The sequence below is a fragment of the Podarcis cretensis genome (genome assembly GCF_951804945.1).
Source record: "Podarcis cretensis genome assembly, chromosome: 2".
In the NCBI taxonomy this organism is placed as follows: Eukaryota; Metazoa; Chordata; class Lepidosauria; order Squamata; family Lacertidae; genus Podarcis; species Podarcis cretensis.
In genome coordinates, this window is record NC_137171.1 from 77,919,465 (window position 1) to 77,946,266 (window position 26,802).

Here is a 26,802-nt window from a genome sequence, read left to right on the forward strand (position 1 = left end):
TTGAGGGCAAATTTGCTCTTAATCATTACTATTACCAGGAATGTGAAGGCGTTCGACTTATGTGAAATACATGTAGTAGAAAACAGTAAAAATAGAGTAACTTCCATACTCTCAGCAATATGCATACAATTTCAGGTGTTTTTACAAGCATCCATAACCTCCTTCTTTTTGATCAGGTTTATAAAGTAGTGACAATCACCACATGTATGGTATATGAACATGTCAGTTCCAAATGGGTCACCTCTCTCTAATTGAAATTTTCTCAGTAGCAGGATCAGCTGGTGATCAGCTATGGAGCACCATGACACCAGGTAGTCTGTATCGCGTTACAATACGTATCTGATTGGTCTCTCTTTTTCTCTCTGCCTGTATGAAAATGCCCTTAAATCAATTGCATAGAGCATGGTGCTGATAATGCCTAGGTTGCAGGTTTGATCCCCGTATGGGACAGCTGCATATGCCTGCATTGCACGGGGTTGGACTAGATGATCCTCGGGGTCCCTTCCAACTCTTCAATTCTATGATTCTATGATTCTACTTGGGTTTTCAGAAACTGAGGGCAGAACATTACATTTACATATTTTCTAGAAAGTAAGGCAGCATTTAACAGACAGTAGCTTATGAATACTGTAACTAATGCATTTGAAAGTTTGTCAGTCTGTGGGAGATTTTCATCCTTGCATAAAAGGGTATGAGAAAATTTTAGTTCTATTTGGACCTTCAAAAAAAGAAAGAGAAATAATAAAGTTTTTAAAATGAGGAACACAACGTTCTTTTGCAATTTCTTCCTGTTACCATTGTTTGTAACCTGCCATATTAACAGGATAAAAGTATTAGCAGCTGATGACATTTCACCACTCGACATAGTGTAAAATTAACAAATGTATAACAGATTATTTCGATTCAGCACAATCCAGCCCATGGTTTGCAGGCTTCATTCATCTTATTTGAGGGAGTATGTAAGAACATAAGGCTCAGACCAAGTGTTCCATTGAGTATCCTGTTTCCGATGGTAGCAAAGCCAATGCTTCTGGGAAGAAACAGCTGCCCAGAATGGCTTAATAACTTGAGGTGTGTAATAACTTGGTCAGAGGCCCTTCATACTGTTGCTGCCTGTGGCATATTGGGAAAAGATGACTAGGTGGGACAGTCATCCTGCCTAAAGCAGGCATTACCACCAGCAGCTGGGGCAGCAGCTCAGGGGGACGGAATGGTCTGTGTGATGGGGGTTCACGAGAAAAGGCAGAAGGGCTTGAAGAGGAATGGCTGAAGGGTGCTGTTGCTGCTATCCCATTTCCCAACATCTGTTCCTATGGTGGTTATTCCCCATTGCCTAATGATCAGACTGGCCCTGCAGCTGGGTATAAAGTCAACCTCCCTCCTGTGCTGTATGTCCAAACAATGGGGAAAGCTGGACCAAGAAGGGTGGCTTCACCCTTACTCCCCCACCAGAGGCCATCTTCAGGTTCTTTCTCTATGCTCCATTGGGTGGCACCAAAGAGAGAATAGCTGCATTCCAGACCTGCCTAGCCCCTTCCTCCACAGGAAGATACAGGAGTCCTAGACTTCTAAGCATGCAACAGCCAACAGCACAGAAGCCAGGTACCCCTAGTGAGAGGGGCCTACAGAAGGACTGTGCTCATAGTAGACAGTAACTTGGGAAATGATGGAAGCTGGTCTGTGAAGCAACAGACATGAAATAAATGCATCCTTGCAGCAGACCAGATGCACAGTGGTTTGACTCCTTAGTCAGATGTTGGCCCATACAGAATGCTCCTCTTTGGGGACTGCCACTTCCCCCAGGGTACAACCTGACCATAAGATCCACTTTGGATTTTCTTAATGTTAAAGAGCTTCAGCTGAAAAGAAGTGTATCATCATTTTAATTATCTTTTCAGATTATGGGGTAAGACATACCTTAGGTAAGAAAGGGCTTTTGAGGAGGAGGGAGAGATGCCTGACAGTAGCTTCAAAGGCCCCAAATCCTCTGAAGCCAGCATTAAATATTTCTGTTGTTCCTTGTAATGTTGTATTCATGAAGTGCTAATGATACAGCACTGAAGGAAAAAGCGATAAATTATTTTTTTAAGTGTGGCATTAAATGTGAATTTCATACACCACAAATGAAATTAAACATGGCTGTAAAATAATTTCTTTCCATCATACCATCTGGTTATTACATATTTATTTATAGCTGTAATCTGGGTAATAACATCTAGCAGACGCCAGTTCTGCTGCCAACTGCTCGTGAGCATATAAGGACTCAGCAAATGTAGAGTCTAGTCTGAGATAAGGAAAAGTAGTCAAACGTTTCCCGCACAGATATTGCTTGAATGCCAAGACATTTACTGAAATATATCTTGTCAGAAGGAAGTGTGGAGTTTTGCCCACAGCAAGATGCTGCCCTCATGCCAGAATTAAATTTCTTTTTTTGTAGTAACTTGGCATTTCCAACATTGGGTGGCTTGACCCAACAACTTTTCTGGTCACATTCTTCTTTTAGAACCACAAGGTCTTCCCAGGATGCTATAGGGATTGCTTTCTGTTGTAAACTATCATGACAGTATATCAAATAGGGTATTTTAGTCTGTGGGTGGAATTTAAAGTGGCTTTTACTGCAAGATGCTGTAAGTTTAGCAGCATGCAACCCTGCAAGCATATGCTTCAGTGGTCCTTAAGATTCAGCTATTTTCACTGTGGTACCTGTTACTGTTCTATATTAGATTGTTGTAGTAGTCTAAATGGTAAAAATTAGTGTCAAGTAGCAATGAAATGGAAAAAGAACAGACTGAAAATCAATTAAAGTTTAAATGCATGTAAACTAATTACAGTGAAGGGACCATTTACATCAGTAATAAATTGGTGACAACACAGCTATAGGTAGAGTCAAATGACATTGAAAATACTACAGACTATGAAAATCCAATCAAAGCTTAAATGTATGTAAATTGAGCACAGTGGCCGTTCACAACAACAATACAAGGAAAACACAAACTCCTTGTTACAACAGCTCCACTGGCTATCGGTCCATTCCTGCTGGTTATAACCTACAAAGCCCTAGATGGCTAGGGTCAGGCTATTTAAAGCTTTTGTATTGTGCAGAGATGCCTACACATGTATGCACATTTCAGGACAATGGAATGAATACAGTGGTACCTCGGGTTAAGAACTTAATTCATTCTGGAGGTCCGTTCTTAACCGGTGACTGTTCTTAACCTGAGGTACCACTTTAGCTAATGGGGTCTCCCGCTGCTGCCACACCGCCGTCATGCGATTTCTGTTCTCACCCTGAAGCAAAGTTCTTAACCCAAGGTACTATTTCTGGGTTAGCGGAGTCTGTAACCTGAAGTGTCTGTAACCTGAGGTACCACTGTATGTATGAAAGAGGTTGAGATTGTTGCTGCTCATGTTTGCTATCCACAGATTTTAGCATCTGAAAAAGGCATTTTTATTTTGTCTATGGGCCATAGAATGAACCCAAACAGTCAAATATCTTGCTAATTAAGCATTATGCGTCATCTAAGGCATACGCTATTTGTATATCAATATTGTGGTTAAGTTCATTGTTAAAACCAAAAACACTGAGCTGCCAACCATCTTGCTAGCTATAATATAGATTCAGAAAAATTTGCCTGAAGCAATATTTTTAAAGTTCCTTAGTTAATTCAGATTTTATAGGGTTTCTGTAAAGGTGTCTGGGATGGTATGATGCCACTGAATCCCTAATATTTGTAATAATTAAGTGAAGATAATTGTAAGGAGTTCAGTTTAAAGCTTCGATAGAAAACATTCAAGTTCAGAAAATAACAACATGAGGGAACAACGATAGATTCTACTTCCCTAGCGCAAAAAGGGTCTTTGTTCTCATGTCATAATAAATAATGACAGCATAAGATCTTTGGTTTTGGTGGGTTTGCAGATAAAAAAGCAGGTGCTTCTGAAGTGCATTTTTCATAGCTTTGAAATGACTATAGGCATGAAATGCAATCAGGATCAGCTCTTCCTTTTTAACACCTACGGAATTTTTCAGCATCTGTGTTGCTAACACATTTCTGAAATCAAACACACTGGACAGACAAGTTCAGATATCACTTATGGAAACACAGATAGCAAATTAAGTGATAAATAATGCTAGTAGCAAAACAATCAATTTGAAATCTCCAGACTGGTCCAACAAATTTTTCCATTGCCTCATTGACAAATTCATTTCCCAGAAGGTGGAGGAAGCAACAGGGGGATCATCTATCTTGGACCTGGTCCTCACTAACAGGGAGGAACTGATGGATAAAGTGGAAGTACTGGGAACCTTGAGAGGAAGTGAGCATGTCCTCTTGGGTAACTAATGCCACAGAAGACAGAATTGGGATTCAACAGAATCATAACAGATTGGAGAAGTGGGCCAAACAAACAAAATCAATTTCAATAGGGACAATTGGAAGATTCTGCACTTATGCAGGAATACCCTGCTGCACAAATATAAGATGGGAGACACCTGGCTTGCCAGGAGTACATTGGAAAATGATCTAGTGGTCTTAGACCACAAGCTTAACATGAGTCAATAGTGTGATGCAGCAGCAAAAAAAGCTAATGCTATTTTAGGCTGCATCAATAGAAGTATTGTGTACTATTCAAAGAAAGTAGTAGTACTGCTCTATTCTGCCTTGGTCAGACCACACCTGGAGTACTGTGTTCAGTTTTGGGCACCACAATTTAAGGAGGATATTGAAAAGTCAGCACACATACAGAGGAGTACAATCAAGATGAGCAAGGGTCTGGAAACCAAGTCCTATGAGGATTGGTTGAGGGAGTTCAGTATAATTAGCCTGGATAAGAGGAGTCTGAGAGAAGATATGATAGCATCTTCAGATGTCTAAAGGGCTGTCACCTGCAGGACTGAACCAATACATTCAAGTTACGAGAAAGGAGATTCCAACTAAAGACCAGGAATGACTTTCTGACGGTAAGAGCTGTTCAACAGTGGAATGAACTCCCCCGGAAGGTGGTGGACTCTCCTTCTTTGGAGGGTTTTAAGCGGAGGTTGGCTGGTCATCTGTCATGGATTCTTTAGTTGAGATTCCTGCATTGCAGGGGGTTGGACTAGATGACCCTGAGGGTCCCTTCCAACTCTATAATTCTATGAAACATTCATATTAACACAAGACACATTCCAGGCAGATTTAAATACTTGCCCCATTAATTTCATTCTGAATTTTTTAAAAAAAAATTCTTAAGCTATTTGTTTGTTTGTTTGTTTATGGTATTAGTTACTTATCACCTAACAAGTCATAAGAAACTGGAGGATGGCTATGCTAAATTTTCACCTACAAAAACTGGGTAACAAGGAGAATTGGGAGGGGGGAAAGCTTAGCTAAAGCCCCTTATTGACATTTTAACATATTGTTAACTGTCTGTTTGCAAGTGATTCTACACCACACTTGATAGTAATATCCTCACTAGCTGTGTAATACCCAGCTTGTTAAAACTGTCTCAGGAGAAAGCCTCTTTTTAAAAAGGGGGAAATGGTTACTAGAATTACACATGGCCAATGCTTCCTCTATCAAACCACTTGAAGCATATCTATCCCTGTTAAAAACAACTGGACTCACCTTTATGCTGTGAAAGAAAGTGATCCTATTGTTTTTGTGTGGTTTTGTTTAACATTAACCCAACTAAGCATTCTGATGGCAAAACTTATAAAAGGGACATTAGCTGAAAAATAGAAAATATGATATAAAGCAGTAGGTGCTTTTTTTTTTGTTGGTTTGTGTATATATGAGTATAAAGTTGGACTTTGGCATAATACATAATACACTGCCAAAAGCAGCTTTTAAATGTTGAATACAACAGTCATTCATAAACCTAAATTTAGTGGATGTACAAAGTGCCCACTTAAGAATCTAAATATATCCATAGCTGTTCTTTTGCTGTGTTATTGATGTAAGAGTGCTCTTGTATTGATGTTGTATTATTTCATTTGCATTTCAGTGAATGTGTGTGTGGGGGTGCACTCTTGTACTTACATCCCCCACTCCACCCCATCACCCTGCAATTGACACTTTTTTGTATGCTACTCACTCACTTCTTCAGTTAATATGGTCTAGCTGTATAATGTACACAAATAAGGCTGGTTATTTGCTGTTGGTTCAAAATAAAATTGATTGGAGGAGATAAGTGCCCTGTATCTTGCTATAAAAGTCCACAAACATAACTCTTAGACACTGCTTTCTAAGCAGCTCAGTAGCTGTAGTTGCAAGGAGTTTAATTTCCATTTTGCATGTATTCACACAGTATTGCTAATTTAGTTTTGGCTAAATGTTATTTCTAGCCCAGAGGCAGATTTAGAGCAGCATGACTGGTTCTGCCACACTGGGTGCTGAGCCTAGGGGGTGATGCGGGGCGTTGCAACTATGATGTAGTGAATTGAGCATAAAGGAAGGAGAGAGGTGGGGGGTGGCCGCACACAGGTCAAGGTTCAGATTTGAAAGACCGAAGTCTTCCCCTGTCTAGCCCTGGTGGAGTTGTGAGTTCTATCAATGACAGAGACCTCTCACCACACATTAGTAATACCTATGAATGAGAATAGGCCATTGCATTTTATGAGTTTACCATCCAGTGAACTGTTTATGTATATCTGTGTTTTGTGTTTGCTTCTTGGAAGGGCTGATCATTAATCATATTCCTGTTCATGCAAATTGTGGTGAGTCTGGTTTGAAAATATGTGACTCAATGATACTGCTTTGGTTGAACTCACAACTGTGGTTTTTGGTGTGGTAACAGACAGGCATTAAGTAGAACCTGCAACAAAATGTTGCAGCATAGGGCTCTTGCTGTTGTTGCTGTGGTGATCACAGAAGAAGAAGAAGAAGAAGAAGAAGAAGAAGAAGAAGAAGAAGGTAGTATAATAGTAAAAGCGTGTCAACAAGTGGAACCTGTAACAAAATATTGTGGTGTGGGACTCCAGTTTAATGATTCAGTCAGCTACTCATGCTCTTCTCCAGAATACTCCATTCAGTCCCCCCTCACACTGTGTGTTCCCCACACTTCCAACAGTCAGCTAGCATTCCAGTCCCACTGAGCTAGCTCAGTCTTCACTGGATTGCTTTGGGATTGACTTCGCCCCCTACTTATTTTTGTACTTAAACAAACCTTGAGATTTTTCTGAGTCTGCTGATATCTACTTCCTGTGTGTGGATTGTGTCATTTGCAAAAGCACTCACCTATGTAAACAAATGAAAAGAGGGAAAGATTGTAATAGCCACAGCTGGGGAGCAGGAAATCTTCACACCAAAGCTGTATCATCATTTGGAAAGGCAGTGCTCTTCCACCTCTGCAACTTAGTGATGACAGCCCATAAAAATATGGGTTTCTGCACAACTTCATGCCACCCATTTTACCAGTTGCTCCGCAGTACAGATAACTGCATAAAGGTCAGCAAAGTAAAGATGGGCATAACTACTGATTTTGCACAAAAGGCCATGTTATGTTATAAACACAAAAACATAGGTAACTTCATAGTCATCATAAGAAGCTGATATTGTGTGCCATTATGTTGAACCTTGATTGTAGCCCCTCATTTAATTCAAAATGGGGACATTTAAATTGAATGTTGGAGAACTCTAAATTCATCATTGTAAAATTGTATATTCTGAACCAGCCCTCTTTATAATATTATTGGGAGTGTGATTGTCTGCTGCCACCTGGCTCACATTGCCCTCTTCAGTTTTTTAAATGTATCCGACATGAAATGCCACAGTGTGATGGATTGCAGGAATTTGTAGTAAAAGGCACCAGCTGGCATGTGTAGCAGCAGTATGTCAGCAGTATGAACCTGCTGTAGCACTCCATATGTTGTTGGACTCCAACCACCATCAGCTCCAACCATCATGGCCGTTGGTCAGGGATTATGAGAGTTGTAGTCCAGCCCCATTTGGAGGGTCACAGTTTCCCCACCTCCTGGAATATGTCCACCATCCAAAATGCATGGCTGCAGATGCAGTGAATAGAGGTAAGATGGAACACACAACCTGTGTTTTATAACCACTGGTTTTGTATACAAGGCCATGTTATGTTATAAATACAAAAAGCATCTTACGTAACCTCACAGTGAAGTGGGGTTGTGAGAGGGTAGATATAGTGTGCCATTGAATGAGCCATTGTGCTGAACTTTTTAGATTCACTTTGCTGACAAAAGAGCAGTAATTCTGCTGGAGTTTCTTCCAAAATGTAATTCATCTTGAAAAGAGCTGCTTTCATTTTTCAGGGACTGTTACCGGAACATTGTGCCTATTTCATGACAACTGCCTGCAAATGCTTCACAAAAATATACAGTAGTCTTGAAACTTATGCAGGGGCTATGTTCTGCGTATCGCACCTAAAGCCAAAATTGCATATAGTCAAAACCCATTGGGTTCAGTGGCAGGTGGGATTGCCACTGTAATTTTCCCTGAAACCCAGGCCCCTTTCCACCTCCTTTTAAATGTTTTTGCCATGCATGTAAAGCCGAATGCGCATAAGATGTGGGCATACTGTAGTGCGCTGTGTTGTTTTACATAGTAATTTAAAGTAATTTGCTTGGCATATGATCCTCATGGGTGTAGTGCCCATACTTAGATTCCCATAGGGCTTAACAGAGCCTTGTTTCTACACTCCCCCCCCCCTGCATGTACACCAGTATGCATGCAGGTCTCATTAAAAATCATCATAGAGAGTTTGTGAAATGCTGATCAGCAGTAGCAGCAGTTATGGTGGGACAAAGTAACAGAACTATTCTACTAACATTGGCACCACTGCAGTTTATGTGGATGAGGCAGGGCTGCATGGGATCAGGATGGAAGTGCCAGAATCACTCAAATGATGTGTCTGTGCAGCTGTGACCTCACCACCCTCCCGGCCCCGCTCCTGTCTAGGTAAGCTGCAGTGAGGTGGGTGTCAAGAGGACAGTTTCTCAGCTCTACCCCAGACAATGAGCCACTACTAATAGACAATCTTAAACATTTTTCCCCCTCAGACATCACATTGTGTTCAGAAGGACTTACCCAAGGGTAAATATGCATAGCTATTACAGCCTTAATGGAGTACAGTATTCACACAGAATCATTAAACTATATAGAGGAGAAAATAAAGTTGCTCCGGAAGATGAATCAGCATTATTCTACCTCAGAGTCCATTGTACTGAATGGAAAATCTTTCCGCTTTAATAAACTTTGAATCAGGAAGTACATTTTTAATTATCATTAAATGTTCTGGTGCCCTTTCAATTATATTATTCCATGTGGATGACATTGTTTGTCAGTTGGGTAATGTGGAATGGCTGCTTCAATTGCATGATATCTTCATTTGCATAGACTTCATGTGTCTGTTTCAGCAAACAGACAAATCTGAGACTTGGGTCTGCCACTCTACTACTACAAGCCATTCAACTCCAAGGTAGTAGAGAGGCTGCAACTAAACATAGGATAGGGTACGATATCAATCATGCCTACCTGTGTGGCCCTTAAATAGCATTTTGGAGCTTGAGCGAATATGGACAGCCTGTAACACAATATTGTTAAAACCAAAAGAATTTTTGTCAGTTGAATTTGATTACATTTTGAGAAGGGTATGCAGACAACTCCCTCATCAGCCAAACTTGAAATTGAAAATAAGAAACGTAATGAAAAACTCAGGAGAAGAGATGAGAAGCAGGTTTGTTCCATTAGCCTTGCTGAAAGGCCAGCTCTGTCAAGCCTCCTCTATTTCAGTTGTCACCTAGTAGCAGCTATTCTAGCAGGCAGCCTCAGTGGGATAGATGAGAAGCAGGGCTGATTCCATCAGTTCTGCTGAAAGACCAGCTCCACCAGGCATCTCCTGTCCCTAAACTATTTCCAGCTCATTATATTACGAGTTCCTGTTTAACACTAAGAACTGGCACCAGAGTTTGCCTTTCCCCCTCTTTCCTTCCTGACCCTTGTGTGTCATGTTTTGGGGGTTTTTTAGTTGGTTTTGAAAAAGTTGTTACCCACAGTTAGCATTTCCACAACTATATACATACTCAATAATAGTTTCTGTTATCTTGCGACATACTGGACCTAAAAGTTAAACCCTTGAATCTCAAAGTGGATTCTCAGAATTCTTAGTTGCTCATGGCAGTCATGAACCAAATATTTGCATCTAGTTTTCGAATCCCTGGACATGCAAAATAGTCACAATTTAGAGTGATATCCAGGGGTCATGATATTATACGCAATTGAATCAATGAGAGTTATGCATAAATAATTACTGTGGTTGAATCAACGGAACTGCTTGGGAAGATACTTTAGATATATCTGTCAATTTATATTAAAATAATAAAAGACTAGACAATATATTTCGGGACTGTATACCATGCATATTTTTATATGTCTTGTATTTCATTTTTTATATGTTAAGGATTTCATGTATTGCTAGTTCTCCTCCCCTCCACCTCATCAGACCCACCCATGAACTTTTATTTGCTGTTAATCCCACTTTATGATTTGGAAGTTACCCTTCTTAGCACCTGATGTCACAATGTTCCCAACACCCACTGTTGGTAGCTTGGCAACCCACCCACAAGAGGCTTGTGATTCATTCTCAGGTCCTGACATACCATTTGAGAACTGCTGACATAATTTCATGCATACAGCATTAAATGTGTACTTTATTGCCCTATTTGTCTGTAAAGGGCACATATTTCACTAGGATGATTCTACTCTTGGGCAGCTTTTAGCATGCCAAACTTTATGCAACTAATTTGCTGCAGAGTTAGTCTTGGCAAATAGGTCAGTAATTGAATTGCTGTAGAAGAGTAGTGTTGTAGAACACTGCTGAAAAAGTCCAGTGAAAACTGAAGTTCCTTCTTGAGAGAGAAGCGAGAGATTTTATCAATATAAAATGCATCACTGTTACCATATCTGCCTGGAAAGGTCTACTCACCTAGGTTAATAACCTTTAGGATCAGGGGGGAAAGAAGCCCTTTGCTGGGATTGTGTTGTGCTATAATTTGCCCCCAAATTATTGCAACAGGAATTTAGGCTTTGATTATATAAAAATTACTATTTCAAACCTAGGTCCTCAATTTATTTATTTTTTGCTTTTTCCTAAAGACAAAGTGGTACTCTAGTTGACAAAACAATGGATCTGGGAAGCCAAGCTTTAGAACTCCTGAGTAGTCATGACCAAAATACACTTATAAGCATCCGTGTTGCATTTGTAAAATAGCAATAATTATACAAAAAATTATACAAAATTATACAAAATACACTTATAAGCATCCGTGTTGCATTTGTAAAATAGCAATAATAAAGAAATACCAACTGCTATGACCTTAGAGCAGTGCAAATACTCAAGCTAGTGTAACTTTATCAGCTGTTTTAGGGCTTCTGATCTCACAGTTCATCTGTGTTACTTTTGCAAGTTAGATAAAGCTCTACTATTCTGATGGTGGAGCCTGCAATGTTACAAGGAGCCACCAGCTTCACAGCGGGCTATTTTGAGGCAGTGGTGAAGCATGAAGAATTACATTAAGATCAATTAGCAACTTTAAAAATAAAAGTTATGTATTCACACGAAAGTTTTTCAAAGTCACATTGCTGATAGAGTTGAATTGTCTTGGAATCTTTTATTAGGAATAAAGGTAAAGGTGCACTTTGACATGCTTTCAAACCGCTAGGTTGGCAGGAGCAGGGACCAAGCAATGGGAGCTCAACCACCAACCACCATTCGAACCACCAACCTTCTGATCAGCAAACCCTGGGCTCAGTGGTTTAGACCACAGCGCCCCCCGCATCCCAAATGCATACTCATCATATAAAAATAAATTAAAGAATAAAAGGGAAAAACTGTTGAAAGAAGAATTTAAAGACCACGTCGCGGGGATTTGAACAGCCAACCTTCTGACTGGCAAGCCCTAGGCTCTGTGGTTTAACCCACAGCACCACCCGTGTCCCTCTTTATTAGGAATAGACAGGCCTTTATAGCTGGATATACAGTAAGATGTGATGTTTCTTTCCCCACCCCCAACAGTACAAGAAGCAATAAAGTCCAAGATTCTTATAACCTTGGAACTTCTGTTACATCAAACTAGGAAGCCAAAACTGTTTATTTTATACACTCATACTCAAACTTATAGACACAGAAGGAACAAAGTGCAGGGAATATTAAGTTGTACAAAGAAATAATAAACAAGAGAAAGGAAACACTGGTTTGGCATTAGGTAAAGGTAAAGGTACCCCTGCCCGTACGGGCCAGTCTTGACAGACTCTGGGGTTGTGCGCCCATCTCACTTAAGAGGCCAGGGGCCAGCGCTGTCCGGAGACACTTCCGGGTCACGTAGCCAGCGTGACATCGCTGCTCTGGCGAGCCAGAGCCGCACACGGAAACGCCGTTTACCTTCCCGCTGGTAAGCGGTCCCTATTTATCTACTTGCACCCGGAGGTGCTTTCGAACTGCTAGGTTGGCAGGCGCTGGGACCGAGCAGCGGGAGCGCACCCCGCCGCAGGGATTCGAACCGCCGACCTTTCAATCGGCAAGCCCTAGGCGCTGAGGCTTTAACCCACAGCGCCACCTGCGTCCCATGGCATTAGGTTTGGCATTAGGGGGCTTTTAATAAAACAATTTTAGGATTGGAGCTCATGTTTTCAGTTATGTGTGGATGATATTTGTACAAGATCTTCCCTGCTCTGGCAAGTGAATGTGGTGATAACAAGGCTTTCAGTCTTGCTTATGGCAGTTTAGTATACAGGTAGTCAGAGAATGAAGACGGAAGAAATAAAGCAGAGGGTGGATATTTTTTTTGATGGGGTTCTTCAAATGGTATGGGGTTTTTTAAATGGTAGTGTTTCGCTACAAGATTGTTTTGTTAAGGTTTCATTTAGGTTTTGTTAATACCTAAACATTGCATTTCAGCGGACTTAAGATATTTTGTTAAAGTTTAATGTGTCTTACAAATTGAACCTATGCAGTCAGAATCAATTAATTCATTGAGCTTTAATGGAGCTTGCTCCTACATAGGAAACTATGCATAGGATTGCAGGTGGGCAGTTCCTAATAAATTGAGCTTTATGCTATTATCTAACATTCTTTGGTGTTTTGTATGTGCATTATTTATTTATTTATTTATTTATTTATAAAAATATTTATATATTGCTAGTCATAAAAATTTAAGAGCAGTTTACAACAGTTATATATAAAACAGTTCAATAAAAGCCATATAAATATGGAGATTAGCTGCTATGGAAATATGTATTCTTAACTGGCTGCATAAGCCTGCCTGAAGAGAAGAGTTTTCAGCAGTTTTCAGTGTGTATGGATCTACACAGTTAAATGCATTTTAAGCCTCCCCTTGACGGCATGGCTATGGGGGTTCTCACTTCACCGCTGGTCAGAAGTTAATTATTCTGTTCTATGCATACAGCAGGCTCACTTGATGACTCACACAGAGTTAGATCAATTGGTGCCTTTCTGTTTACAGAAGGGGCTTGGATCCAGCTAGAGGCTTCCAGAAACAGAACAGTGAGAAAGCAGCTGCAGTCCTCTATCCCTGCTGCTATTGCATAAGATCCCCCAACCCTCAAGAGCAGGGAATTTTAGGGGGAAGGCAGTTGTGCTAAGCTAAAACTATTTCTCTAACAAAAGGCTGTAACACCTCACCTCAAACACAGTTACTTAAGTCATGGGCCACTGACTTAAACCAACTGATGAAAAGATCAAGTACTCATCTGCCTGTATATTTGAATGGGAAGTATATATAGCATATATTTGTGGTCAAATAATTGCATAAAAAACTAAAGGTAAAGGACCCCTGACAGTTAAGTCCAGTCGTGAATGACTCTGGGGTTGAGGTGCTCATCTTGTTTTACTGGCCGAGGAAGACGTTTGTCCAAAGACAGTTTTCCCGGGTCATGTGGCCAGCATGACTAAGCTGCTTCTGACAAAACCAAAGCAGTGCACGGAAACGCCGTTTACCTTCCCGCCAGAGTGGTACCTATTTATCTACTTGCACTTTGACGTGCTTTCAAACTGCTAGGTTGGCACGAGCATGGACCAAGCAGTGGGAGCTCACTCTGTCACGGGGATTTGAACCGCTGACCTTCTGATCAGCGAGCCCTAGGCTCAGTGGTTTAGACCACAGTGCCACCTGCATCCCAATTGCATACCCATCAAATAAAAATAAATTAAAGAATAAAAGGGGGAAATGATGAGATACTTGATAAAGGTATCTTATCCACAACATTTAACTAAGCTTATATCACAGTTATTCCCAAATCAGATAAGGATCATACAAAATGTGTGAATTGTCACCCTATATCCTTGATGAATATTGATACAAAAAAATTAACATTGACACTAGCAAACAGAATCCAACGGGTAATTGTGGTGGTAATCGAGAGGGATCAGACCGACTTTATAAAAACAAGACAGGCTACAGATAACATTAGATCAGTGGCAAATTTAGTTGATTTAAATAAAAATAAAGATCAGTTTGTAATCATATCATTAGATGCCGAAAAGGCCTCTGATAAAATCTATAAACAGTATATGTTGTTAGCTTTAATTAAATTTGGATTTCCCTTGGAGTTCATAAAATAGATCAAAATAATGATCCACATCTAGAATCAAAGTGAATGGTATTATGTCTGTTTAGACATTTGTTTAGAGCCCCTGGCTAGTGCTATTAGACAACATCTAATAGCATCATGGAGCAGTTCACAATTCAGTTGAACATAAGTTAGTTTTATTTATACTTTTGTTTATTTCAGAACCTCAGACTAGTATACCCATCTTGATGCAAATGATAGACGCTTTCGGTAAAATATCAGGTTATTCTGTTACTTGGTCCAAATCAGAATTGATGCCAATAGGTCAAAATTTGTTTACACACTCATTCAAGGAATATCAATTTTGGGTATGTTCCGAATCTATTAAATATCTAGGTATGTTAATACCAAGAGATATAACACAGTTAGTTACAGTTAATATGAATAAATTAATAAAAGAGGTTTCTTCAGATATCGATTGGTGGGAGTCATTGAACCTTACCCTTTGATGAAGGGTGAATGCTCTGAAAATGAACTCTGTTCCCAGATTCATTTATATCCTGAGAGGACTTCCGGTTTTTATATCTGGATCATATTTTCAAAAGATAAACTCATTGTTTAGGAAATGCCTTTGGGGCTCAGCAACACCACGAATATCCTTGCAGAGAATGAAACTACAAATTAAAGAAGGAGCTTTCAGAAACCCAAATTTGGAATTATATCACTATTTAATATAAACATGAAAAAGTACTCCTTTTGTCTCCAGATTTATTCCATTATTTATTATTGAGAAGACGTTCTCACAAGGTATTCAGTGTCGTTTTGTTATTTCAAAAAATCATATCATACCAAAAAATATATTGAGAAACAACATTAAGTTTAGTGCTGCCCCAGAAATATTCAATACATATTTTTTTAAAATGGCCACATATGAAGTTAAAAGATCAAACGTATTTTATGGTTCTTCAGAATATCTTTCCTAAATTTATATTATCCAATTAAATTGTGAAAGCCAATAAAACATGAAAATGTTCAGAACAGTGTTTTTTTATCTGCATATGCCCTTATTTGGGGTTTCTCATACTGTTCCCTGAGCAATATCCAGATGTGTGTAGGATATAAATGCAAAGATTTTCACACCTTCTGATTTCTCCACAGGGAACCATCTCTGTAAAGTTCCTTGGTTGAGCATTACTGAACTAAATATATTATATGTCAACATGATTCCACCCCCCCATTTTGGTCTGTATTGGTCTGTGTTTGTGTGTAATTGCAGAATTCAAAGCTCAGTTTGAAATGAGGAACCTTAGTTTATTAAAATATATTCAGCATGCTAAATTACAATCCTGGTTTCATCTAGATTGTCTTGTAGACTTTAGCGAGAAGTGAAAAGGTGCAACCGAGGTCAGAATTCTTCCTCTGCATATTTAAATATGTGTTAATAATGACAATAGTTTTATACTTTCATTTGGGTTTTTCCAAGCTCAGTAATGTGAGTCAACTATGATCTAGATGGCTTTAGTCAACCAAGGCTTTTAGACGAATGAACAGGACTTGATGCTTCATCATTTTATATGAAGACAGAGCCAGTGCTAACTCACAAGCCACATACTGTGAAATAGTTGTGAAGTGTAGCCATAGTGCAACTAATAAAATAGCTCCAATATAAAGAAGGTTTTCACAAGTGACCTATTAAAATTAATGGGATTTCAGCTATTTCCAGCTAACTTGTTCATTGATTCCAATAGGCCTAAATTTCCTCAGAAATTTCTACTCAGAAATAAGTCCCATTGAGTTAAATACTATTTCCATGTAAGTGTATTGCAGCCTGAACTGGAAGTACCTTGAATCCTGAATGCCTACCCACCAGTGGGGTAATCATGTGAGTAAAGTTCCATTCACAAGTAGCTCCTGCTGGCAGAGGAAATATGACCTTTATTGACAGCTCTTTCGTTGTGTCTGCATGCTGTGGAATGTTGTGGGGAAGCTTCAGAATAGTGGAGTTTCCTCCCACAAGTAGGATTCTTCACTGGACTGCAAGTCTTGCATGAATGGAAGCTGCTGTTCTATTCATGGAATTGAGAGGAAGACAGCATCTTAAGTCACTTCCTTAGCTATCTTTTTCCTAAGCCCCCTAAAATAATCTTTTACATTTATATTTTGGATAGAAGAAAAATGATTTGTAGTATGGTGAAAAAAAGAAACTATGCTAATAAATACATGGGAAGAGAGAGAGAAAAAGAGTGCCATTGAAAATTGGAGCATTAAACACAATAGATCAATGACAGTTGGTCACTGTGAATATTTCAATGACAGAGAAGAAAGAAATCTGAGAAGCAGAAGTGCTCTACGACTCCTTGGGAAATGGTGATAGGTAGACTTCAAAAGGTTCTGATATTCATTTCAAGTCTTCAAAGTCTGGTGTTTGATAATCACAAAAAAAGAGTGGTTATGTGAGAATTTTTGTTCTTCATGTGCCAGTAATCTTAGAGAATGTTTTCATGTAAGAATTCAGCAGTGGCTTCCCCCGCTCCACTTTACCTGAAAACTCTGTTTGAATTTCTGGTATAGATATTTCTCAGTCTACAGTTTATTGCCCTTTGTGATTACCTTAACCTGTTTATCTTATTTATTTCAAACATTTATAAGCTGTGCTCATATCTTTCTTGGATTCCAGAGAAGGGTACATAAACATTCAAATAACAATCCAAAATAAAAACTAACAATGGAAAACAACACTGAAAAGATCTGAGAAGTAATAAACTAAAAAGCTATTCAACCACCTCAACCAATGCGTTCTTTTTAAGAAATAAAAAAACTGGGCAAATAAACAAGAAGAGGATGCAGTGTGGGTGCCTGTCACGCTTCCGTTAGGATGGGTGTTAGAAAGTCAGGGTTCCAGCACTGAGAAGGCCTTCTCCTTTACAGCTGCATTATACACATCCCTTACAGTTGGAACCTGGAGAAGGCCTCATCTGAAGACCATATTGCATCCTCCTCCTCATCATCATCATTACTCACCCTTCACTCTGGAAGGTACATCTCTTCTTATACCAAATCTACCCATGTGTTAAAATTATTGGCTGATGTCCTGTTTCAACTACCAACCCTGTCAGAGGTGAGAACACAAGGAAAGGTTTTTTCAGCTGTTGTGCCCCAACCGTGTCATGCAATTCATAGGAAGGTTTGCTTGGAGCTGTTTTTGTTATCTGTTAGGCACCAGAGATACTTCTTAAAAACAAAGCAAAAAAACCAAGCATTTTGAATCCCCCAATAAATTTTAAACTGAATTTTAATCCACCATTGTCATGCTTAATGTTATTCTATTTTATTGTTTTTCTTGTACTTTAGCCTTTTAATTTATTAAGCCTCTTAGATTTAAATATATATATATATATATATATATATATATATATATATATACTGTACTTTCATGTTCTGGTCAGATGCTGCTTCCCACAGGGAAGGCGAGTCAGAAGGTCAGGACCACGGATAGCTCTGAATGAGCAGTTTGCTCCAACAGAAGTTGCAAGCAGTCTGAGGCCTTTTAAACCTATGCCTCTAGACTATCTCTTATTGGAGACTTCCGGCGCTGCTGCCATGGCGAGCAGCGGATCCCATGATAGTGGATGCCAGCCGTGCAGTTAATTAAGCATAATCTGGGAGTAATTATCCTGACAAACCCCACCCCCCTGGGTCGAAGGGGGGAGAGCTTTCACTCGCAGGAGTCACGGCTGGACGCTAGAATACTTTCGGTTTTGGAAAGGCAAAATGGAGAAGTTGTGGCATAATGAGAATTGAGTCCTTGAAGGAGGGGCAATGTTGAAGAGGATTGATTGATTATAACAAGAAGGAAAGGATGAATATAAACAAATATTTCACACAGAAAACTACAGGATATAAATTCCTATTGCAAGTTAATGTATATGTCTTTGTTAAATACGAACGAAAGTCATCACACCAGTGGCTGCTAAAATAAAGGATTAAGATCGGAATTGTTGTATTTGGACTAATTAAGGGAATTGGAGCAGGACCAAGGAATAACATCAACTCCTGATAACCGTAACACGGGAAGTCATCCAAAAATGTTGAATTCGGAACTGATTAATTGGCTCTTTTGATTGTATTGTGATTTGGGATGATTAGGTATTGTATTAATGTGGCCTCCATTGGACTGTTATTAATGAAAATCTAATAAAAGTTACTTAAAAAAATAAAATAGACTGTTCCTTTGTGGCAATACTTCCTTGTTGAGTACTTCAGATTCTTATAGGGACAAATCACTGGTCTAAAGATAGGCATTCCTCCCCCATTCCATAGCCTTCCATTTGGTGCATGTTCTGTGCCACTGTATCAGTGAAGTAATGTGGGAGGCACAAGACCCAGAGGATCCTGGCTCTGGTTTTGTAGGCCTGGTAGTATGGAAGGCTGTTCTGTGAGCTCTTGTCTGAAAGTCTCAGGAACAGTGGTCTCCTGGGCTCCAGCAACCAGCTCAAGGCATGAGAGCAGAGAAATAATTCACAACCTGCACTGCTGCAATTTAATCTTACTCATAGATTTGAACAGTCATACCATTTTATTGTTAGAGTCAAGAAGCGGCTGTTGTATGATGATTCGTTCACTGAAACAAGCAAAAATAAATAAATACTTTAAATACTTTCAAAATCTCATTGGAAATGCCAGGCAAAACTGCTTCTCTTTACTCAGTTTTTTGTTCCTTAGTTTGGAAGGTTCTAGATATTTGTAGTTTCTTTCAGTGGATGGGATTTGTTAGACCTGCCTTTTACATGAACAGATAATAATAATAATACTTGTTTCTGAAGTTTGACCTGCAAGATACAAAAAGGTAGCAGTCTGCAAACATATAGGTATTGTGCAACTACTGTTTTTGTTGTGTATTGGTTTGCAGTGCTTTCTATGCCTGGATACTTTGTGATGAATAACAAACATCAGCAGTGCAGATTTAGAAAAGTTCCTGCCAAGACTATGCAGCAAATACTCTTGGCAACTTCTGCTGCAGGGATAGTATTAGCACTGAAAAGGAAAATAGCACAGATTGAAAAGCCAGTAAGCATCCTTCATTAGAATTTTTTGACTTTACATGTAGACGAATGGTACCAAACTGGTGAAACTTCAGTTGTTTGGTGAAACTTGTGCTTCAGAATTCTGAAATTAGAGTTCTTTCTTTTTCTTTTTAAACCTGATAAAGAAACATGTAACATGCCGAAGCTTGATTTTCGTTTTGATAAAACTACGGTTTGGGGGTAAATATTGTGGATTCTCTCTCACAATTTTTGCAACCAAAGTTTTTGTAAAAAGGTTCGAGTCTTTGAGAAGACCTCTGCTCTTGATTCTATCATTCAACTATAATGCAATGGACATGATTGGAGAACATTTGCTGAACCTCCGGTAGTCATGTCATCTGACAGTATTGTCACCCATCACTTTGAACTTGGTGACATAATGGTGAACCATACCGGAACAAAACCAGCTGTACAGAAACTCAGCAACTAAGAATCAACACCTCATAGCCATAACCAGTCCACTTCCAGATGTTGTACCCCAACTCTCATCAATTCCAGTCACCATGACTAATGGTCGGGGTGATTAGAGTTGAAGTCCAATGTCATCTGGAGGCCCATAGGTCCCCCACCTCTATAGACTTTAGGTGGACAGTATGTGTCTTGAATGCCTCACAGGCACCCAGGCATCAGTTTGAACACCAGTGGGAATAAAAACATAAGAAGAGCCTACAAGAGCCCATCGAGTCCATCATCTCATTCTCACAGTGGCCAGCCAGCTGCCTATGGGAAACCCGCAAGCAGCACAAAAGCACTCTCCCTTCCTGTGGTTTCCAGCAAGTGGAATTCAGAAGCATTACAGCCTCTGACTGAGGAGGCAGAGCACAGCCATCAGGGCTAGTAGCCTTCCATAGTCCTCTCCTCCATGAATTTTCCTAATCCTGTTTTAAAGCCATCTAAAAGCTGTCACGATCCAGATTTGTGTTGCATCAGGTACTGATTTTTGCAGCCAAAATTTTTGCAAGAAGGCTGGAGTCCTTGAGAAGATCAATGTGATCCTCAGTTTCTCCCCATCCCCCACTCTGTACAATTTACTGCAGCTTCTTTCCACCTATGAAAGTAACACTGAAGTTTAATGAAATTATACAATTCTTGGACCATTAGCCACACCCTCTACTTTTGTTCCAGAGCATTTAGGAAACAGCCGGAGAACATTTGCGCTCATAACCCACTGAATTTGATAAGTGTGAACAGTATATACTTTTAGGGGAATTCTTAAACACATATAGCAATTTTTGCTTGTAAAAGCCAGTATAATTAGAATTTTCTTGTTGAAATGTTGATCCCAGAAAATGAGATAATTTTATTAAACCAATGTTCTTGAGTATGGGATTATGTGAACTTTGAGTCTCACAGAACTATTTGTGCAGCAGACAACAATTTTGTTTTCATCCAGTTATTCCATTTTTTAAAATAAGAGGAATATAAGCATTGTTTTTCACAAAGGATAGTGTATGATATTCCACGTATATTGGGGTGGAGAAGTGTCCAGGATACATTATTTATTTACTTACTTAGCACATGTAGATCTCACTGTTCCAGTTAGGTGACTATTGAAGCTCAACACACACACACACACACACACACACAGAGAGAGAGAGACAGACAGACAGACAGAGAGAAAGAAGATGGCCTTGAAAAAATCAACCCACCATATTAAGGAAGGTCTTTAGATCACGGGCAATGGATTATTTCCAGAAGTGAATGGCTACTGCTGCAGCATAATTTAATGGACAGAATGACTGTTTCAAAATACTATTTTCTAGGTGTTATTTATTGTCAACTTTACAATTAACCTCCTTAATTCTTCATTTAAGCATCATCCCTTATTTTTCTGGCTACCTATAATATATTCGATAATGACATCTCCAGCAATCTGTTGTTCTTTTATCATTAATTGCTACTGTTCATACAGTTACTAGAAATTAATTAAAAGGCAACAACCAATCTCATGTGAATATTATGTTGTTTAAAGCTGGTTTATTCCATTAAATTAGGAGTAGCTCTTAGTGAGAAGAAATTATTATATGAACATGAAACTTGACACTGATATCTTAAACATCAGAAGTGCTATGTTGCAAGGCTAGCTTACCGACAGGCGACTCACACTTCCAAAATGTTCCTTTATGGAATCCATTTTATTATGATGTCTGCAAAAGTATACTGAACCTTCTGTTAATTTTATTCCAACTGTAACAATGTACTCCAGACAGTAATTATCTTGATTATTTGTATGTTGTTGTTTTCTAAAAGCTAATAAACATATCCTTAAACAAAACAAAAAAAGAAATACTATTTATGAAGGCGGGAATTTTGTGATCATCTCAGTGATTTCAATATATAAACAATTTAGCTTATTACCTAGGTCATATATTTATGCCATGTCCACAAGCACTTTTTTGCGTTCTGGAACAAAAACTAGAAGTATGAGATTTGACCCTGGATAGACTATTTACATAGAGTTATATAGTATTTCTAACACCTATTACCTTATTATCTAACATGCCAGATTTCCTTGCTTCCTACACAGAATTTTGCCTTAAGGCTGTCCACTCAAACTGTTGCTAACCAACGTTTTGCTTACTTTGTGTTTGTTCAACAGTGCCAGCTCATATTTCTGGATATATGTCCTCTTAGAGAGAGAGAGAGAGAGAGAGAGAGAGAGAGCTGTTTTTCCTAACAACCCCCTTGACTCATGTAATAGAATGAGGAAACTTGGCACTTACAGCTTTTCAAATTCATCACCTGATGAGATGTGACAGTAGATGCGCCATAGCCTCCGAGAGGCCTCTACTGGCATCCCTTTTGACATATTGCAGTAACATGGCAGCTGTCAGCTTTGTTTTATAATGCTATAATTACTAATACTAGAATCCTAAACATTTTTATTAAAAGAATAGAAGTAAACATTTTCTATTAGGATCACACAGTGCTGAACAAAGCAGTACAGCCTTTTTAAAATGCAGCAACAACCAAACCCCGATGCAATAAATTCTTGATAATTAAAATGAGAATTCACTATGCAGGTTGCTCTTCCACTGCCACTGGAATGAAGATTGAGTGGGGTGGAAGGTGGGAGAGAAGGTAGGGCCCAGCATCTCATGGTAAAAGGTAAAGGACCCCCAGATGGTTAAGTCCAGTCAAAGGTGACTATGGGGTGTGGCGCTCATCTCGCTTTTCAGGCCAAGGAAGCCACAGACAGCTTTTTGGGTCATGTGGCCAGCATAACTAAACCGCTTCTGGTGCAATGGAACATGACAGAAGCCAGAGCATACAGAAATGCCATTACCTTCCTGCCTCATCGGTACCTATTTATCTACTTGCACTGGTATGTTTTTGATCTGCTAGGTTGGCAGAAGCTGGGACAGAGCAACAGGAGCTCACCCCGTCACATGGATTTGAACTAACAACCTTCCAATCAACAAGTCCAAGAGGCTCAGTGGTTTAGACCACAGCGCCACCCCACCCGCATCCCTAGCATCTCATGATCCTTAGAGCATTGGACAATTCCAAAAGCCTTTATGTGTCCTTCTATAGCCCAGGCTTCCTGACCAGCAAGGCCCTAGAGCTAGCCAAAAATCAGAGAGTTTCCAGATTTCCTTGATTGTAGCAAGGATCCCAGGAGACTCTGGTTGCAGGAAAGCCTAGTGCCAGGATTTCTACTTAATTTGTGGAACAGAGAAGATTGGGAATAGTACCTTTTCTCAATGTCCATATGGAAACAGAACCACTGAAACATTCCTGTGTTTCTTTGCCTTTGAAAGCTTCAGGACTTGGTTCTTTTTTTTTATGTCCTGGTGCAGAGAGATGCAACTGACATCTTGTTGAGGCCCACCAACTTTGGGTTTTGGCCCCACCCACTTTGCACTGTTCAGGTCCTACACATTTTCTTGGGGGGGTGGGCTCCCCACCCCTACATAAAACAGCAGATCGACAAAGTGAGCCAATGACTAAAAATCCATTAAGCTATCAGCAATTAAAAGAGAGAGACCAATTATCACAAAAACCATAAAATGCCATTAAAAGACTGAGTGAACAGGATGGACTTCACTTGGCACCTTAAAAATGGCAAGAAGGATGTTAGGTGAGGGTGTCAGGTGGACATTCTTAGGTAGGGATTTCATAACTTGGGTGCCACTACAGAGAAAGCCTTCCAACAGCAGATGGTTCTCTTAAGATCTTAATTGATAGGAAGCTTCATCTGGGAGAAGGTAGTATTTCATGTGGAACTGTGATCACCAGAATTATGCAAAAAATCTACCAGTCCATGTGATGAATGTTTACATAGTCACTTCTGCAGTGGGGAGAGCTGCTACCAAGGTAGTGTTTAAATCAGGCCCTTTCCTCTTAGTAATTTTCAGTGTGGAACCATTACTCAGTTTCTTTATCAAGGGTATATGCAGATTCATTTCAAGAGTTTTAGAAGATTTTCTCAGAACATAATTTATTTTCTACTTGAAACATCAGAGCTGACAGAAATATTGTTCCAATATTGACTGTGTATATAGCAGTATTTTTCTATGCCTGCAGGATAATAAACAAAGCAAGTTATTTCCCACCCCCAGCTTGGCATTTGGATATTTATGTATATTGGAGAAAGTTATTCTCTTGGTAACAGCACCTTGAGTATATTTTAGGAATTATAAGTACATTTATGCTTACACATTTTTTTCTTTGGCTGTTGGGTGTAGAGCTAAAAAGAACTGAAATAACAAGACAGCAGCATTATCAGTATGGCAGGATTTAATATTGTGCAATTGAAAAACTGAGATTGGAAACATTTTGTAGCTCATATTCAAAAGTGTTTAAGGGGTTCTTAATGATTGTGGCTCTTTTAGTATTGAAAATAAATGACCTGACACAGCAATGCAAATGTTTGAATAAAGTGTAGTTGTTTTAAAAATGGTCTAAGTGAAGTAGCTTTCATAACGTTCCATGCACCTCATTTTAGCGTTTTAGTATTTTACAGTCAGAACAAAAACATTTTTAAACAACAACAACAACAACACATTTAAAATAAGTTTAATAGGTAGTTTTCTATCTGAAAAGGATGAAGACATGGTGTCAGGGGCTCAGGAGCAGAGGCACAGGGAAGAGAGATGGAGAGCGAAGGGGAAGAATCCGAGGGGAGCGTAGAAGAGGACAGTGGACCGAGGGATTCCATGAGCCTCTCCAGCGAATCGGAAGATTCACAGAAGGGGGCGCCAGTAGCCAGGGGAAGGGGGTTCCCAAGGGGAACGACCCAGGAGCAAGGGGGCAGCAGGGACTCCCAGAGCAGTAGTTGGAAATCAGGACCAGCTTCCCCACCAGAGCAGAGTGGGGGGGAAGAGTCCCAAGGATCGGGGCCAGTGCATTCCCCACCAGGGAGAGAAGATGAGGCAGGGCTGACCACGCCTCCATCAGAAAGTCGGACAACGGAGGGGAGGTCAGATCCGGCCAGTATCCCGGAAGAGGGAAGCAGTGACCGAAGTAGTGTAACGGTTAGGAGAAAGGTCACTGGGTTGGCGCGAGAGGCAAGTTCAAATGTACAGGAGTGCGGGACAGCAGAGAATGAGGATTGGGAACCGGGTCCTAAAGCCCGCCGGAGGCAGGGGGAGGAGCTAAGCGACTCAGCGTCGGAAGAGTCCAGAAAGGGCAATGCCCCAGCGGGCAGGAGGACCCAGAAGAGGAGAGAGCAGCGGAAAAGGTGGAGCAGGGCGAGGATCTTAAACTGGTGTCAGAGGGGAGGAGACTCAGACGGGACTTCGCCGATCTAGGGTTTAAGATGTAGGGCTGCGCGCTGTGGCTTTGAAATGGAAATTGAACTTCAATAAAGACTTTTGTACATTACGACAGCCTAGCGTTGGTCCTCTGTGAGCTGGGACCTAGAGGCAGCTCTGACACATGGCATTTATTCCAATAAACTCAAGGAGACCCACATTCAAGCCAACAAAGACAGAAAAGAGGAGTGGAAGATCTAAGGTCAAATTAAAATTTGCAAAAAGCAGAAACTGCAGAAAGCAGTCCTAACCATTAAAACTGGAGCAGACTGCAAAAGCTTGGTGGTAAACTGGCAGAAGTAAATTTCAGCTTAGAAGCAAAATGGGACAAGCCTGGAAAGAACCAGCAGAATGGCCTTCTTATATGGCTCAAGACCCTCTTAGCAAATATGTGTGTTTGTGTACAGAGGTTATTCTTTGTTCCCCACAGCTGTCCAGAGCTGAGAATGCATTTCCTTGTAGAGGCTCAAATTTGCATATTCTAAACAACACTGGGAAAGCAATTCACATACGTATGTGCTGCTGCTTGTTTAAGAATTTGTGAAGAATATTTGAAGTGTTAAGGATTGATCATCTGTCCAGCTGCCCACAGTGCTATGCAGGTGAGGGCCTCTGGCAGATGTCAACTCATCAGGGCTGCTGGCGGATGCATGACTTGTCATCGTTCTGTGTGATGTAGGAATCAGGCTTTAGTGTGCTGGCACATACCCTTTGGAACTCCTTTCTGTTATGTATCAGACAGACACTTTCAATACTGCCTTTCTGCTGTCTATTGAAGACCTTCCTTTTTCAACAAGCCTTCAACAAGTTCTCTCTCTCTCTCTGAGCTGTTATTTTACCAAACACTGAACAGAGAAGGTAGAAATAAGTTTTTGGTTTGTCAGTTTTCCATTTCAGTATAATCAGTCTTCCTCTGCTCTAAATCGCCAATCAGCGATTATTCCTTCTGCTCCCGTAATCAGGCTATTTGTATGCTGATCATTTGTCTCTACAGCAACTCACTATCATATTGCAATGCACTGCTGCTATTTTGAGATGGTGCCCAAATCATCATATTTATAGTTTATCTTTTAGGTGTTATGCCATAACTTTACTTGGAATTATGTAAATCCACATAGTCAGCAAAACCATCTGAAAAAGGAAATCAATAAGTTTTGTTTTCTCCTGCAAGGTGTCTGATCACCAACACGTGCCTAATTATTCATGCTTTCTGCCAACTGTCATTAGGTGCTGAAAGGCATTCTGAATGTCTGCAACCAAAGGTTTAAATGGTCTAATCATAACAACTGAAGCGCAACAAATTTTCACTGGCTATTTTTTTTTAATGACAACAATTTTTTTTTTGGATTAACTCAGTTTAGATTAAATGTTACTTGAAACCAGAAAATAAACTGAAATAGCAGTAACTTTCCAATGCTTTGGAAATAG

At 39.9% G+C, this 26,802-nt stretch overlaps 1 protein-coding gene across 13 annotated transcripts in view; it reads left to right on the forward strand.

Annotated features, from left to right (window-relative positions):
* ATP2B2 (ATPase plasma membrane Ca2+ transporting 2) overlaps positions 1-26,802 on the forward strand; it is a 361,888-nt gene that overhangs the window by 66,025 nt on the left and 269,061 nt on the right. The window lies entirely within an intron of this gene.